General features: G+C 35.9%; 1 long non-coding RNA gene across 1 annotated transcript in view; it reads left to right on the forward strand.

Moving 5' to 3' along the window:
• Positions 1–15193, forward strand: part of LOC141572868 (uncharacterized) — a 698703-nt gene that overhangs the window by 652858 nt on the left and 30652 nt on the right. Inside the window, exon 7 of the long non-coding RNA XR_012498339.1 lies at positions 12188–12315. This is a non-coding gene — a long non-coding RNA (uncharacterized LOC141572868). The remainder of the gene's footprint in view (positions 1–12187; positions 12316–15193) is intronic.

Consider the following 15193-nt stretch of genomic DNA (forward strand, 5'->3'; position numbering starts at 1 on the left):
TAGTTCATATCAGACCAACCCTCCTAGAAATAACAATGAGAAACTTTGGAAGAGTTTATCAAATTACCAGGGCGAGGACTAGGATGAGGCGAGTGAGGCATGCAGCTCAGGTGAGGTTGCCAAAAACTCAGTAATTGAAAGCAATCACATTCTAATGCAATATTTTTAAAAATGAAAATTAGTGCAAAAACTCCATGATGAACATAATATCAAAACCTTAAATAAAAATCAGATCAGTAGTACTAATTTTTTTTTCATTTACCTTTGATTGTAATATGGCTCAGCATGTCACTCTTACTGATCCTGTCCTTATTTAAAATTTTGATATATTTCTCATTGTGGATTTTTGCATAAACTTAGTAGCCAGGAATTACAATAAAGGGAATTCTCTGGGCTCTGTGAAGGAGGTAGTTACCCAGGGAACAACCTACAGAAGTGAAGTGAAAAATGAGTGGAGATCATCTCTGCCCTATTCAAGCTAATCAGAGTTATTTCTCTGGAGAGTGTCAAAAAATGTGAATGTGAATGTTATTTATCATTTCAACAGTGCTGAGCATGTCCTGACCATTAAGGTTAAGTATCAGTTTCATCATCAGCTCTTTGCCTGGCATTTGGTCCTTAATCTAGTCAAGTAACTCTCGTTGGAACAGCATATAATGACTGGCCAATTTGAACCAAAATTGCTCCAAGAGAAATAATTATCTGGTGTGCCACTGAGGAAAGTCTCCAAAAAGTAGGAAAAATATCTCTTAGAAACAGCCTCTCTCTCAGGTTGAGTGCAACCTGTTGTGTGGTAGACTCAGAGATACTCTGCCAGAACCCTTTCCAGAGAGTACTTGCCGCCCAGCTCTGGGAAATACAGTCAGCAGGAACCCAGCTACTATCTGCTCCTTCAGGGTTCACCTCTGCTGTAAAGAGCTGCATCTCCTGAGATCATGCTCTTCTCAAGGCGGCCCATATCTGCTGAGTGAGCAAGACAACAGTTGGAGGGCCCTCAGCATTTTGGTTTAGGGCAAAAACACTCTGAGGGGCCATATTCCCTGCAAAGCTCCTGCTGGATTGGTCAAAGATTAGTGGACTTGCATTGATTCAGTTTCCCTCCACCCAGTCCTGCTACCTCCCCTGTCCTTTCACATCTTGCACTCTAAAACCCATCTCCACATTTGCTTCCAGAAAACCCAGCCTGTGACAGAGAGGTAAACTAGGTGACATTTTTCTTTTTACACTTATTATTTTGAACAGCAACAAAAAAACTTATGCAAAAAAATGAACAAATATACAACTCTATTTGCAACATATCTTTTTAAGCACTCTCAATTTTGATCTGAATTATACATACTTATAATTAGCACATATATGTGATTTTTAGAATCAGATTTTTCGATTCATATTATTTAACATGCAATACATTATAGCAAATTTGTCCACATATGTGTCTTTTACAGTGCCCTTGTGCTATTCCATAGTGGATTTCTTAACTGTCTCCAAATATGCGGTCCTAAATAGTTTCCTATATTGTCACTGCTTAAAATAGCACTGTTATAAATATTTTTGTACAAATTGCTTTCTTCTTTTTTGATTAATTCCTTTGACAATTGCTTTCCTAGAGTTGGATCAGAATCCTGTGAATATCAGCACTGGGACTAGTTAGCAGAGGAGTCGGGAGGAGGAATAAAAGGGAAAAGAATGAGGATTCACACAACTACTAGCTTTTCCTTTCTCATTTATAAAAGATGTATATTACTGAAGTGTATGCAAATCTGGAACACCCCAAAATTCCATCAAGTCCTAGCTAACCTTTTTTTCCCTACGAATCTTCTTGAATAACCCCACTTTACAGTAATTTGTACCTTGACTATGGGTATTGAATTATATTTGTTTGTAGCACCAATATCCAAAATCCAGTTTATAGAATATTAGTTCACGAATGTTTACTATGAAGGGAAAACAAAGTTCAAAGGATAAACAAATTTGGGAAATGCTGCAAATTAAATAATCTTCTTGAAGATTAATAATGTAAAGGGATATGTTAAAGGCAGGATTCTTACAGCAAAGAAACTTGTTAAAATTATATAATGCACCTATACAGTAGAATTAATATTATAAGGAAAACAGTTTGTGTAACAATGGTATATATGGTATCATTAAAAACTTTTAGAAGAAAATAATTATATATATATATATATATATATATATATATATATATATATATATATATGTGTGTATATATATATATATATATATATATATATATGTATATATATATATATATATACATATATATATATATATAATGCTTACTAGTTAAGATGTAGCTGTGTCCTAGAAAAGCCCATTTATGCTATTGCATTAGTATCCCCTCAAGCAACTACTACCCATCCAGGCAAAATTTAGATGTTTTACAAAGATTTATGAAATTGCATTAAATATCTGTCACAAATCACTTTGTTCATTGATTGCTAGACATTTATATAATACAATTCTAAAGAAGGATAACAACAGCTGAGAAAAGCTACTGAAAAAAAAATAAGCTATAGAACTTGTGTTGAATTATTTTTCTTGTACCTATGAACTTCCTCTGTGAAAACAAGACCACTCAGCAGATGTACAGATCCATTATCTTCTCACATGGCAATATGTTTCTCCTTTCAAAGAATTTCAGCAAGTTTGTTACATAAAATAATACCAATAGACTGAAAGGCAAAGCAGAAAAAATGAAAATGATTGACATGAAATAATGTAACAATCTTAAGAGATGTTACATAGGTGTGCTTTAATCAGGACATTAACCATCAACTTCACCATTTAATGAAACATCTAAATATACAACAATCCTGCTAAGTACTTAGAGTAGCAGATTTCCGGCAAAAGGATCCACATGCCTCCCCAACCCCACATTAACACCCAATGCAATGCTTTTCACATATTGTTGTTGCAGCGTTGGCTCTCAAAAGGCTCATGGGATCTACTCCATGACTTACAGAATCCGTGTTTTCAGAAACAGGTGTTTGTTTTAAGTCTACATCTGGTGATAAATATCAAAGGTAGAAGATGAGAATTCTGAAACAGTCTACTTAATTCAGTCTCACTTGGCATTACCAACATTAGCTACACATTGCACATGGAGCTCCATGGACTAAGAATTCCCCTACTATGGTGAAATTTCAAGTTATGTTTCTCTCTGTATTTTTAGATACTCCATAAAATTATTACTCAAGAAAAGATTTTAGAAATCAAGATTAACTCCTCATTTTACAGTTCAGAAAACTAAGAGCTAGAAAGTTGAAAGTACTTGCCCAGATTCAAATAATGAATTTTCTGTAAATTTGTATGAAAATACAGTGTGGCGTGGCACCTGATACAATTTTTTTTCACTGCATTATTCTTTGGAAGTATAGTTAAAGCAATATTGCATCATAGTTAAAGAATACAAGTTCTGAAATTAGAAAGACCAAGTTAACAAAAAGAATATTATTTAACTTGTCTAGGCTTAGGTTATTCATTAGTAAAAGAATAATAATACTCTTTAAGACATAGTATTGTTTGAGTTTTAAATGACATAGAATATGGTTAAGTACCAAAAAAAACTACTCATTATAATCATTATTACATATTACAAAGTAAAATTTACTTTCTGTATATTACCATAGCTTTCAAAAACTGCAGATTGATTTTTATCCAATTTGGAGGTTAGTCTCATATAAATGTAATCCAGGTGTCGTATTTAAAATTCATGCTGACTTCTGCTTTTGGGGAGATTAGTAGAGGTACCTCATCCTTCCTATTCCTTCTACTAAGTACAACAAAAATCCTGGGCATTGCATAAAAACAAACAGAAGAGGACCTTCAAAGGTGGAAAGAAGTCAGGCAGGCCAGGGAACTCAGAACCCAAGGAACTACCAGGCGGTGAATTCCTTGCGTTTAACTTTTTACTTCATACATCCCAGACTGGGTACTAAACAAGTCAGCAACACAGAAACACTAATGACACAGACCAAAAAAAAGCCTCAAGAAGTCTGCTGTCTCTTGACAATGGACCAGGAAAGGGACAGAAAACATTTAGACAATAACCACAGAAAATCTTGCAGTACCACCCCCACAAACAAAGGCCCAGTGGAGAGTCTAGATTCTACCCTTACAAGGCTGTAAGAAGGTGCTGCAACTCCCTCCCCACCTCAAAGGTGGTTTTAGAGAGGGCAGAGTAGGAAGCTGAGACTTTCATCTCTACCACGTGGTAAGGAGGACCCCCTCTGTGGTGTCATGGGAGACAATGGGGAAGTGAAGGGAGACTTGGGCTTCTGCACAACACAACCCCCTCCACCCCCAACCTTCAAACCTTTTACAAAAATTAACTCAAAATAAATCACAGGGCCAGCCCGGTGGCTCAGGTGGTTGGAGCTCCTTGCTCCTGACTCCGAACCCTGCTGGTTTAATTCCCACATGGGCTAGTGGGCTCTCAACCACAAGGTTGCCGGTTCACTTCCTCGAGTCCCGCAAGGGATCGTGGGCAGCGCCCCCTGCAACTAAGATTGAACATGGCACCTTGAGCTGAGCTGCCGCTGAGCTCCCTGATGGCTCAGTTGGTTGGAGCGTGTTCTCTCAACCACAAGGTTGCCAGTTGGACTCCCACAAGGGATGGTGGGCTGCGCCCCCTGCAATTAGAAAAAGGGCAACTGGACCTGGAGCTGAGCTGCGCCCTCCACAACTAAGACTGAAACGACAACAACTTGAAGCTGAATGGCACCCTCCACAACTAAGATTGAAGGGACGACAGCTTGACTTGGAAAGGGATCCTGGAGATATAAACTGTTCCCCAATAAAGTCCTGTTCCCCTTCCCCAATAAAAATCTTTTTTAAAAAAAACCTACACTTTAAAAAAATAATAATAAATAAATCACAAATTTAAATATAAACTGTAAAACTGTAAGACTTTTAGAACATAGCATAGGAGAAAATTTGGGGGACCTAAGGCTTGGTGAAGAGTTTTTAAGATATGACACCAAAATTACAGTCCATAAATGTGAACATTGACAAATTGGACTTGACCAAAATTAAAAACTTTTGCTCTGTGTAAGAGAAAGATCCTGTTAAGAGGATGAAAAGACAAGCTACAGAGTAGGAGAAAATATTTGCAAACATATCTGACAAAGCACTTACCTAGAACTCTTAAAACTGAACAGTAAAAATAAATAATCCAATTAGAAACTGGGCAAAATACATGAAAAGACATTTCACCGAAGATGGCAAGTAAACATGTGAAAACATATTCAGCATCACTAGCTATTAGGGAAATGCAAATTCAAGCCATGATGAGATATCACTATACATTTCTCAGCATGATACAATAAGATGTAACACCAAATGCTAGCAAGAATAGAGACACTTGATCTGTTATACATTGCTGGTAGGAATATAAACTGGTGCAGCCACTCTGGAAAACAGTTTAGCAGTTTCTTAAAGCAATTAAACATACACTTACCATACAACCCAGCAATCGCACTCTTGGCATTTATGTCAGAGAAATGAAACATTATTGTAGCAGATTTATTGTAATAGCCAAAACCTGGAAACAACCAAGATGTAATACTGCTTAACGATAAAAAGAAACAAACTGTTGATATACACTACAACTTGAATGGATCTCAACTACATTATGCTAAGTGGGGGAAAAAAAAACAACCTACAATTTCAGAAAGATATGCTGTAAATCTATTTATATAACATTCTTGAAATGAAAAAATTGTAGAATAGGGAAACAGATTGAAGGTTGCCAGGGGTTTGGGATGCCTAGGGAAGGAGTTGGGTGTGGCTATAAGGGGGTAGCATAAGGGTAATCTTTGTGGTGATGGAATAGTTCGGTATCTTTTTTTTTTTTGGGGGGGGGGGAGAAAGTTACCACTTCTTTTTTTAAGATTTTATTGGGGAAGGGGAACAGGACTTTATTGGGGAACAGTGTGTACTTCCAGGCCCCTTCTCCAAGTCAAGATGTTGTGCTTTCAATCTTAGTTGTTGGAGGGTGCCGTTCAGCTTCAAGTTGTTGTCCTTTCAGTCCTAGCCGTGGAGGGCGCAGCCCAGCCCTGGGTCCAGTTGCCGTTTTCCAGTTGCAGGGGGCACAACCCACCATCCCCTGTGGGAGCCGAACGGGCAACCTTGTAGTTGAGAGGACGCACTCCAACCAACTGAGCCATCTGGGAGCTCAGAGGCAGCTCAGCTCAAGGTGCCACGTTCAATTTTAGTTGCAGGGGGCGCCGCCCACCATCCCCTGCCGGAGTCAAGGAATCGAACTGGCAACCTTGTGGTTGAGAGGACGCATTCCAACCAACTGAGCCATCTGGGAGCTCAGAGGCAACTCAGCTCAAGGTGCCATGTTCAATCTCAATTGCAGGGGGCAGAGCCCACCATTCCCCATGGGACCCAAGAAGTTGAACCGGCAACCTTGTGGTCCAGAGCCCACCGGCCCATGTGGGAATCGAACCAGCATCCTTCGGAGGTGGGAGCATGGAGCTCCAACCGCCTGAGCCACCGGGCCGGCCCAATAGTTCTGTATCTTGATTACACTGATGGTTACACAAATCTACATATGTGATCTAATAACATAGAATTATACACATACATCAAGTCAATGTCAGATTGCTGTCATTGATATTGTACTATAATTGTGTAAGATGGACTTGTTAGGGGTAACTGAGTGAAGGGTACCTGGGTCCTCTCTGTGCTACCTTTGCAACTTTCTGTGAATTTCTATTGCAAAATAAAAAGTCCATTTTGTTTTGTGAGCATTCCTGGGAAGCAACAGAGGCTTATATGACTTCTGCTCAGAAGAACCATGTCTGTCAAGGGCATGTGAAAGCAAAGTGTGACACAATGGAACGTTGGCCATACCTAGAAATTTTTGTGGCAGAGAAAACAATCATTCCTTTCCAATATGAGTCCCAAGTAGATTTAATGGTTTTCAAGCCTTGACTGCAGATTCAAATGAAGTGGGAGCTTTAAAAATGTTCTATGTCCAGGGCTACCTCCAGCAATTCTAACTCCCTTGGGTTAGGGTGATCTTAATTATATAGATGATTCAAAAGTGCAGTCTGGACTGACATGCACCATATTATAACACTGTCTGAAATCTGACACTGTTTTGAACCCTGTAACATAAAAGTAAACCCAAGGGTTTATGTTATTCTAATAGTGAGGTTACGTTAAGACCAGTTAGTGAACACTCTGAACCTCCTAAATCTTAATTAATTGAGCAAAACTCAAAACCCAGGGAGTTAAAAAATAACAGAGGTGGTTTTCAACATGCTATTTTTAAAAAAGAAATCAGTATTTTATTCTTTGGGTATCACTGATTCTCTCAAATAATCCTTTTACTTTTTCATGGCTATTAATAAGATGCAAGAAAAAAACCGCTCTACATTTTAGGCATTCGTCTGTGATGAACTACTTCTAGAAGTGACAACTCTGTATGGTGTAAGCCAAGGTATACAGCAGTGTGGATCCTTTCATATTGCCCAGGGAAGTGGAATAACAAATGTGTTCTATAAATTGGCCTAACACAAATTAAAAAATTAAAAATTAAGCTTTATATTATTTACTACAATTATAAGAAGTTATCAAAATCCCACATTAATATTTACAGTTTCTCTTAAACTTTATCTAACAACAGTAATGGTGTTCCCAAGCAATGCTGGATATTATAGTTAACGTAACTGAGATATAAAGCAGAATCCTGAAAATGGTGTGGGAGCTGAAGCAGAGGGCTTCTGTTCTCACGTCCCTGCTATTTGATTCTGCATGATTTCTTTGTCGGAATCCTCATATTTAAATTTGAAATAATCGTATTCTGAGGAATGAAAAGAATAATATGAGAAAGCACTTTAAGTTGCAAAGTGTTAAACATTTTGTCATTATCATAATTATTACCATTTTTAAAAATCAGCTCTTAGTTGTTAGCTGCCCACTTCCAGGTCTATGAAATGAATTTTTTTAGAAGTTGTAGTTTTTATAAATAGAGCAAGTTTTCAAAACTACTATATGGTTAATCATTTGTTAATTGAAGGATGATAATTTCCAAATTGCAAATGATTTGGGCATATTTGCTGACATGCAAATATTCTATGTCATTTACAGTTTTTCTTTTAAAAACCCAGCATGTGTTTTATTACTCTATATAACCTTTCCATTAAAGGACACTTTAACTGTGGTGCTGCTACATTTAAAAAATATATTTTTTAATTTTAAAAAAAAATTTATTTACAGTTGACTTTCAATATTATTATTATTTTTTATATTAAAGTTTATTGGGGTGACAATTGTTAGTAAAATTACATAGATTTCAGGTGTATAATTCTGTATTACATCATCTATAAATCACATTGTGTGTTCATCACCCAGAGTCAGTTCTCCTTCCATCACCATGTATTCGATCCCCTTTACCCTCATCTACCATCCTCCTCCCCCCTTACCCTGTGGAAACCACTAAACTATTGTCTGTGTCTATGAGTTTTTGTTTCTCATTTGTTTGTCTTGTTCTTTTGTTGTTTTTGGTTTATATACCACATATCAGTGAAATCATATGGTTCTCTGCTTTTTCAGTCTGACTTATTTCTCTTAGCATTATTATCTCAAGATCCATCCATGTTGTCACAAATGGTCCTATTTCATCTTACTGCTGAATATTATTTCATTGTGTATATATACCACAACTTCTTTATCCATTCATCTATCGAAGGACATTTTGGTTGTTTCCATGTCTTGGCCACTGTAAAGAAAGCTGCAATGAACATTGGAGCACACTTGTCTTTATGTGTAAATGGTTCCAGATATTTTGGTTAGATACCCAGGAGAGGGATTGCTAGGTCATATGGTAATTATATTTGTAATTTTTTGAGGAACCTCCACGTTGCCTTCCATAATGGCTGCATGAGTCTGCATTCCCACCAACAGTGTATGAGGGTTCCTTTATCTCCACAGCCTCTCCAACACTTGTTACTATTTGTCTTGTTGATGATAGACATTCTAACTGGGGTGAGGTGATATCTCATTGTGGTTTTTATTTTATATTAGTTTCATGTGTACAGTATAGTGGTTAGACATTTATATAATGTACGAAGTGATCCCCCAATTAATCTAGTACCCACCTGGCTGTATACATAGTTATTACAGTATTATTGGCTATATTCCCTATGCTGTATTTTACTTCCCTGTGATTATTTTGTAAAAACCAATTTATGCCTCTTCATCCCTTCACGTGTTTCACCCAGCCCCAGCCTCCCTCCCACCTGGGTGTCACTACTTTTTTAAGCTTCAGATTTGGGAGCAGAAACTTTCTAATAGTGTCTATCTAGCCATCAATATTCCACTCCCTGAAGCAATGCAGAGGGCCACAAGAATGTCTGGAAGAATTTCAAACTGTCTGTATCATTCAATACTAATTGGATACTATAAGAATAAATGATTTATGCAAATACTTTTTTAAACTTCACAAATATAAAATTATAGAATTCTAAATAATAAATTACAAATAAGCCTAGGTGAATGATTTATAAGAACAAATGAATAATAATAATTTAAGAACTAACTATGACTTAAATATTGAAAACATTGTCACAAATATTATTTTATTGGGATAATTTTACCCATACATTACATTACCCGTATAGTGTTACCCATATTTTTAACTTTGTAATTTACAAAAATATTTTTAATATACAAGTATGGGGGCTTGCCTTCTTTTACATATTTATAGATGTATAACTAATTTCATGTTTCTATTTCAAAATACTAATTCCAAATCTTTAAGAAAATTATTGTTAAAATTAATATTAAAAGTACAAAAATAAACTTGGTGATTCATCAATATTCATCATTTTCTATACTGCAGTTTGTTTTTTTCTCAAATTGAGATATCTACTTCAAAGTATACCTATCTTTCTATATACAAGTAATAGGCAATGTGATTTTTATGGGCTTATTTGTTTATACTCCTCTTTATCCCAAACAGAATCATAATGTCCTATTATATAGCTACACCGTAACATAAAAAATTAAACGAACTGAGATAAATATTAAAATGAGTATAGGAAAAATTAGTTGAAGCTTAAAGTATGGTTAGAATGCATATAGCTCAGTGTACTTGCCAGAGGGCAGCTACAAATTTAGCTCTAAGGGAAAACATATGATTGGTTCATGACACATAATGTCCACATGTTCAGAAGATGTGGTTAATTCTCATGCTGAAAGAGATGGAGACTTTTATTTCCAATAAAATGGAAAAGTCCTCCATTTCTTTTAACTGGATGTTCAAGATAAAAAGCCAAATGATCTAAAGAGCAGAAATGGATATTCCTAAACACATACTAAAACATCTATGCAGAGACTATCAATGATAAGCACTCTACACCTGTTCCCTTGTCTTAATCTATTTCTTTTATCAGAAAGTTGAGAGCAGATTGGATAATGGAGGAAAGAAGACCTTAGGTCAACTGACATAATTTTCTTGTCTAATATTGTGAATAGACCCCAGGAGGTCTTTATGTATTACGCTGATTACTAGATACTCCTTTCAGAAACTTACTGCCAAGAAAATCAAGGCTTGAGCACTAGCCAAACAAAATTACAAAGAAGGCTACAGGTAAATCCCAAGATTAATTCATGTCAAACCGATTAAATCAGATGCCCATAGTATCCAAGAAAACTCACTGGAGCATATAATGGGAATTGACTCCAAATTTAAGGAGTAAAAGTAGGGAAATTCTCCTTGCTTTTAGCTTAGAAAGAATGGAAGGAAGTTGAAGGCTGAAAGAAAATGGCCGATAAAGGGGGTCAAGAAGAGGTAAGAAAAGTGGGGGGAAAACACAGAAGAAAGATGGCTTCTTACCAGGTTTCTATGCACAAGCCAGCTGCCAACTAGCCTGTGTAGGTATTTGTAAGCCTCAAACCAGCTGATGTGCCCAAACTTTGCAGAATAGGATGGGAAGGAGAGACAGATTTAGGAAAGGAATTAGCAAATTACATAAAGAGAATGTTTTCAGGATCATTTAGAGATGGAGACACAAAAATACACCTTACTATGTAGAAACATATAGTTTTCAAATTTAGACATTTCTGAAATAATGAATAAACACAGATGTGGAGAGGGAGTTCCCAAAGAGGAAGAGAGAAGAAAGAACTCAGAAAGAGAAAATGAGAACGAGAAGGCTACGGCCAAGGAGGGGAAAAGATCAGAAAGGGGAAGCCAGCCTGGGATTTACCTGACTGCGGTTTGACACCGTGGAGTCTAACTATTTGACATACCAAGTCTCTGGCAGGGTTCTCCTCTTTGACAGCCTTTACCTGACTAGAAATGGGGTAGAAAACCACATGGCAAATTTAAATGTGGCGGGGTGTCGGGCAAGTGGATTCTGTAGTCTTACTATAATACTATTGATTTTAGAATGGATTTTATTGTAGGGAAGCATCCTGGACCCTCTCCTGGAATATTTACTCAATGAAATAAAGAAAAACCTCATCTATAACATTTATAAGGCAATCTTATAAATGAATCCAGAAGATATTATCATAATTAATTTCTAGGGTATATATGAATGCAAAATCCTGGTAAACTGGACTCTTCTTATAAAAGTATCTTTGTAGATAAACTCCAAAAGTATTACTGAATACTTTATGTACATGGGTATATATTAAGATATGAGGCTTCTAACAAGATAATTTTTCTTTTCCTTGTAGATCATAAAATGTGTTTGAAATGATACCTAGAAAAAGCACACATAAACAAGTATATGATGAGATGCGAGGGATGAAAAAAAACTAAAAAAACAAGTAATAACTTCCACCAGCTTCTGGTCATAGTAAAGACTGAAAACATTCAAAGAATTGAGTAACTTGGTAATGGCGAGGTGAATCATTGGCTAGAATTAAATTTGAACTGTGTCTTGAACTGTTGGTCTAGTGGAAAAGTGACTGACAGATACTTAATTAGAAAGGAACTCCATGAGCAAAGGACAAAGGGAAGAACGTATAAGATGCATATAAGGGACAATAATCAAGAGGAAAAATAAAAAAAGATGCCTGGAGGAATGATGACCTTGGACAGCAATGAAGTAAACTGCTGAGGGAAAGAGCTTTAAAAATAAACTCTGAGGAGCCAAGAAAGATATGATGAGAACAGCATTTTTTTTTTTTTTCCTTTTAGCTTTTCACAGGTTAAACAGGCACCTAGGATTATTGGAGACAGATGGTTGCTAACAAGTGGAGAAGCAACATTTAGGAGATGTTTGGAGACTCTTACACTATTGATTTCACACTGTGGAACGGCAGCAGGTAAAGCAGATATATGAAGTGTGTGTGTGTGTGTGTGTGTGTGTGTGTGTGTGTGTGTGTGTTGTCATCATCGTGGCTGTTTGGAGGAAGTATTTTACACTCAGTAAGTTATCGCTGGAAAAATAAGTTACTGCCTCTATCATAGTAAATGTGGAATGGAATCTGTTTATTCATGACTTTTTATTGAGACTTTTATTTCACATGTAACAAGACAGATTTTGGAGACAAGGGATGTTGTTAAAGTATTGTTTTAGATTGCTAGCGGAACACTAGAGCTGTTGTGATAACTCCAACTGCTGATTGGTTTTATTTAATCATATTTCTAAGACCTAAAACCTGAAAACAATTTATCAAGTTAATTATGTTGAAGTTGGATCAGAGAAAGACACTATTGCCCTTAAATTCAATTACAGAATATCTTATAAAAAGATGAATTGAACATTCCATTCAACTTTTTTTACTATCATACTATCAAAGTAATAATAATTGCATATTTAGCACTCACAGTGTGAAAGGTGCTGAATAACATTCTTTAAAAAATAGCAAATGACACTGTCCTCAGATGCAGAAATCTGTGGAAATGCTATGTAAATATTTGAGGTCAGAACTTGGTTTGAAGTGTTTAGAAAAAGGAATGAGATATTTAAATGAGACAAATGGCTTAGAGGCTTAATGGAAACAGATGGATAGCAATTAGAGGGAGAGCTACGCTGGAAGCACCACTGCAAATAGTTCCAGGCTGGAGAAGAACAGAAGATCAGAGCCCAGGAATGGAAGAACTGAGAAAGGATAAGTAGAAATTGCTTACTCCAGTTCTCTTTTAACCTTTACTTGTAAGATAATAATAATAATAATAATAATAATAATAATAATAATAATAATCTTAAAATAGAAAACTAGCTTCAGCAATGCTACCAGATGAAAGTCATCTGCAAGTCATAGTAGCTGTGTCTTTTTTTTCTTCCTCTCCCGCTTCCCACTTCCCTCCCTCTCTTTCTCTTCTTCGTTCTCTCCATTTGCTTCTTACCAAAAGTCAAGATTTGTTTTGTAGCTTTGTCACTTTCTTCATTTTGTCCGAAAGGGCCACAGACTTTCACACAACTGCAATCTTGGGTTATTAGGGTAAAGGAGAAAGGGGAAAACCTGTTCTTAGAAGGATGGCATGGATGGGGATTGGCTACCAAAATTTACTTTTTTAAATGTTCAGGATGTCTAGAATATCTGAATAAAGCAGGAGGGGGAAGGCGCTATATATGGTTGAAAGACTGACCAGTATACTTTCAAGAGCTACTGGCTGTACATCCCCAGCTTGAGAAATCTCTTTTAACTAGGACGAGAGGCAAGTGGGGAAAGTGTAGAACTGTGGCATTATTATATTATTTAGTTCACTCTAATTGTTTAATAATGTTCCATAGTAATATTTAAAATATACCATGCTCATGATTTTTATTCGATATTACCTTTTTTGAGGCTATTATTTAAATAGCCTGAGACATTAGTATTTTGACAGGATATGCTGGGCATGCTTGTAACTACTAACCTTTAAAATCTTGAAACATGTATCTTGACCATTAAAACCCTAATTGAAATCATGTTATGTCAAATAAGATGAATAGTACAAGAAACAGTGTACACGAAGAATGAAAATATTTGGGAGGAAAATAAATCTTTATAATTACTGACTGGTGTTTGGGGGAAAGCAGATGCTTGCACTTAAGGAGAGCAACTTTCTTTAATTATGGAGATTCCTTGCTTTCTTGGTAATGGAAAAGCCACTGAAATTTTTAAAATATGTATCAATCAAGTTATAATAAATATGTTATGCATACCGAAGTGGAATAAAATATTAAATCTTAAAATAAATATAACTTACCGACTTACAGAAAAAATAAATATTAGAAATTACCTAGACTTGGTAATTAGCAGCAAATATTTTCATAGAGAACTTAAATTTAGCCAAATGCTTTTAAATTTATATCCGTGAGAGTGAGAAGTATTCAAAGGAATATCCAAAAATAAGTGAATAACATTCTTGTAGAAGCATGAATTTTCAATTTCAATTTCAAAAAGCTTGGGTTAAGATATTGTTTAAGAGTCATTGTAAGGCAGAAAAAAAATCTGGTTGAAATTCAGAGGCCTCAATTTTAGAACAGCCTTTTTTATGTTGTCACCAGTCTAAGTTTTCCAATGTATGTAAAATGAAAGCTTTGGAGTATATAACTTGAGCTCCCTTCCAAGCCTCATACTTAATGAGTCTACAAAATCTTATAGTAATAAGAGAATGTATTCACAATCCAAGATTACTGTTCAAAATTCAGTTACTTTCCAGAATTCAAAATATACACACTATGATCTCATTTTAAAAGAATATTTACATATAAAAAGTTTTAGGTGGGCATAACACCAAAATAAAAAATTCTAGGCAGGAATACAACAAAATGCCAGCATTTGTTTTGCTTAACAGATATTAATGATTATGTGCCAGGTAGCACACTCTTCACCGTGGACACGGTGGTGAACAAGGACATGGGCCTCGACCTCATGAATCAGAGAACTAGTTGCTGTATCTCTGGGAGACAGAATTGCAGTGTGATTTTTTCCCCCTCTAATCTCATTTCTGGATTTACTACATGTAACATATTTGTAATAACAGTTACTACTTAAGACAATCCCACAGTTTTCAAGAATAACATAATGTCCTACTACCGTGTTTCCCTGAAAACAAGACTTAGCCAAACCATCAGTTCTAATGCGTCTTTTGGAGCAAAAATTAACATAAGGCCTGGTCTTATTTTACTATAAGACCGGGTTTAATGTAATGTAATGTAATATAATGTAATGTAATATAATATAATATAACATAACATAACATAACATA

Source organism: Rhinolophus sinicus, linkage group LG01 (assembly GCF_036562045.2).
Source record: "Rhinolophus sinicus isolate RSC01 linkage group LG01, ASM3656204v1, whole genome shotgun sequence".
In the NCBI taxonomy this organism is placed as follows: domain Eukaryota; kingdom Metazoa; phylum Chordata; class Mammalia; order Chiroptera; family Rhinolophidae; genus Rhinolophus; species Rhinolophus sinicus.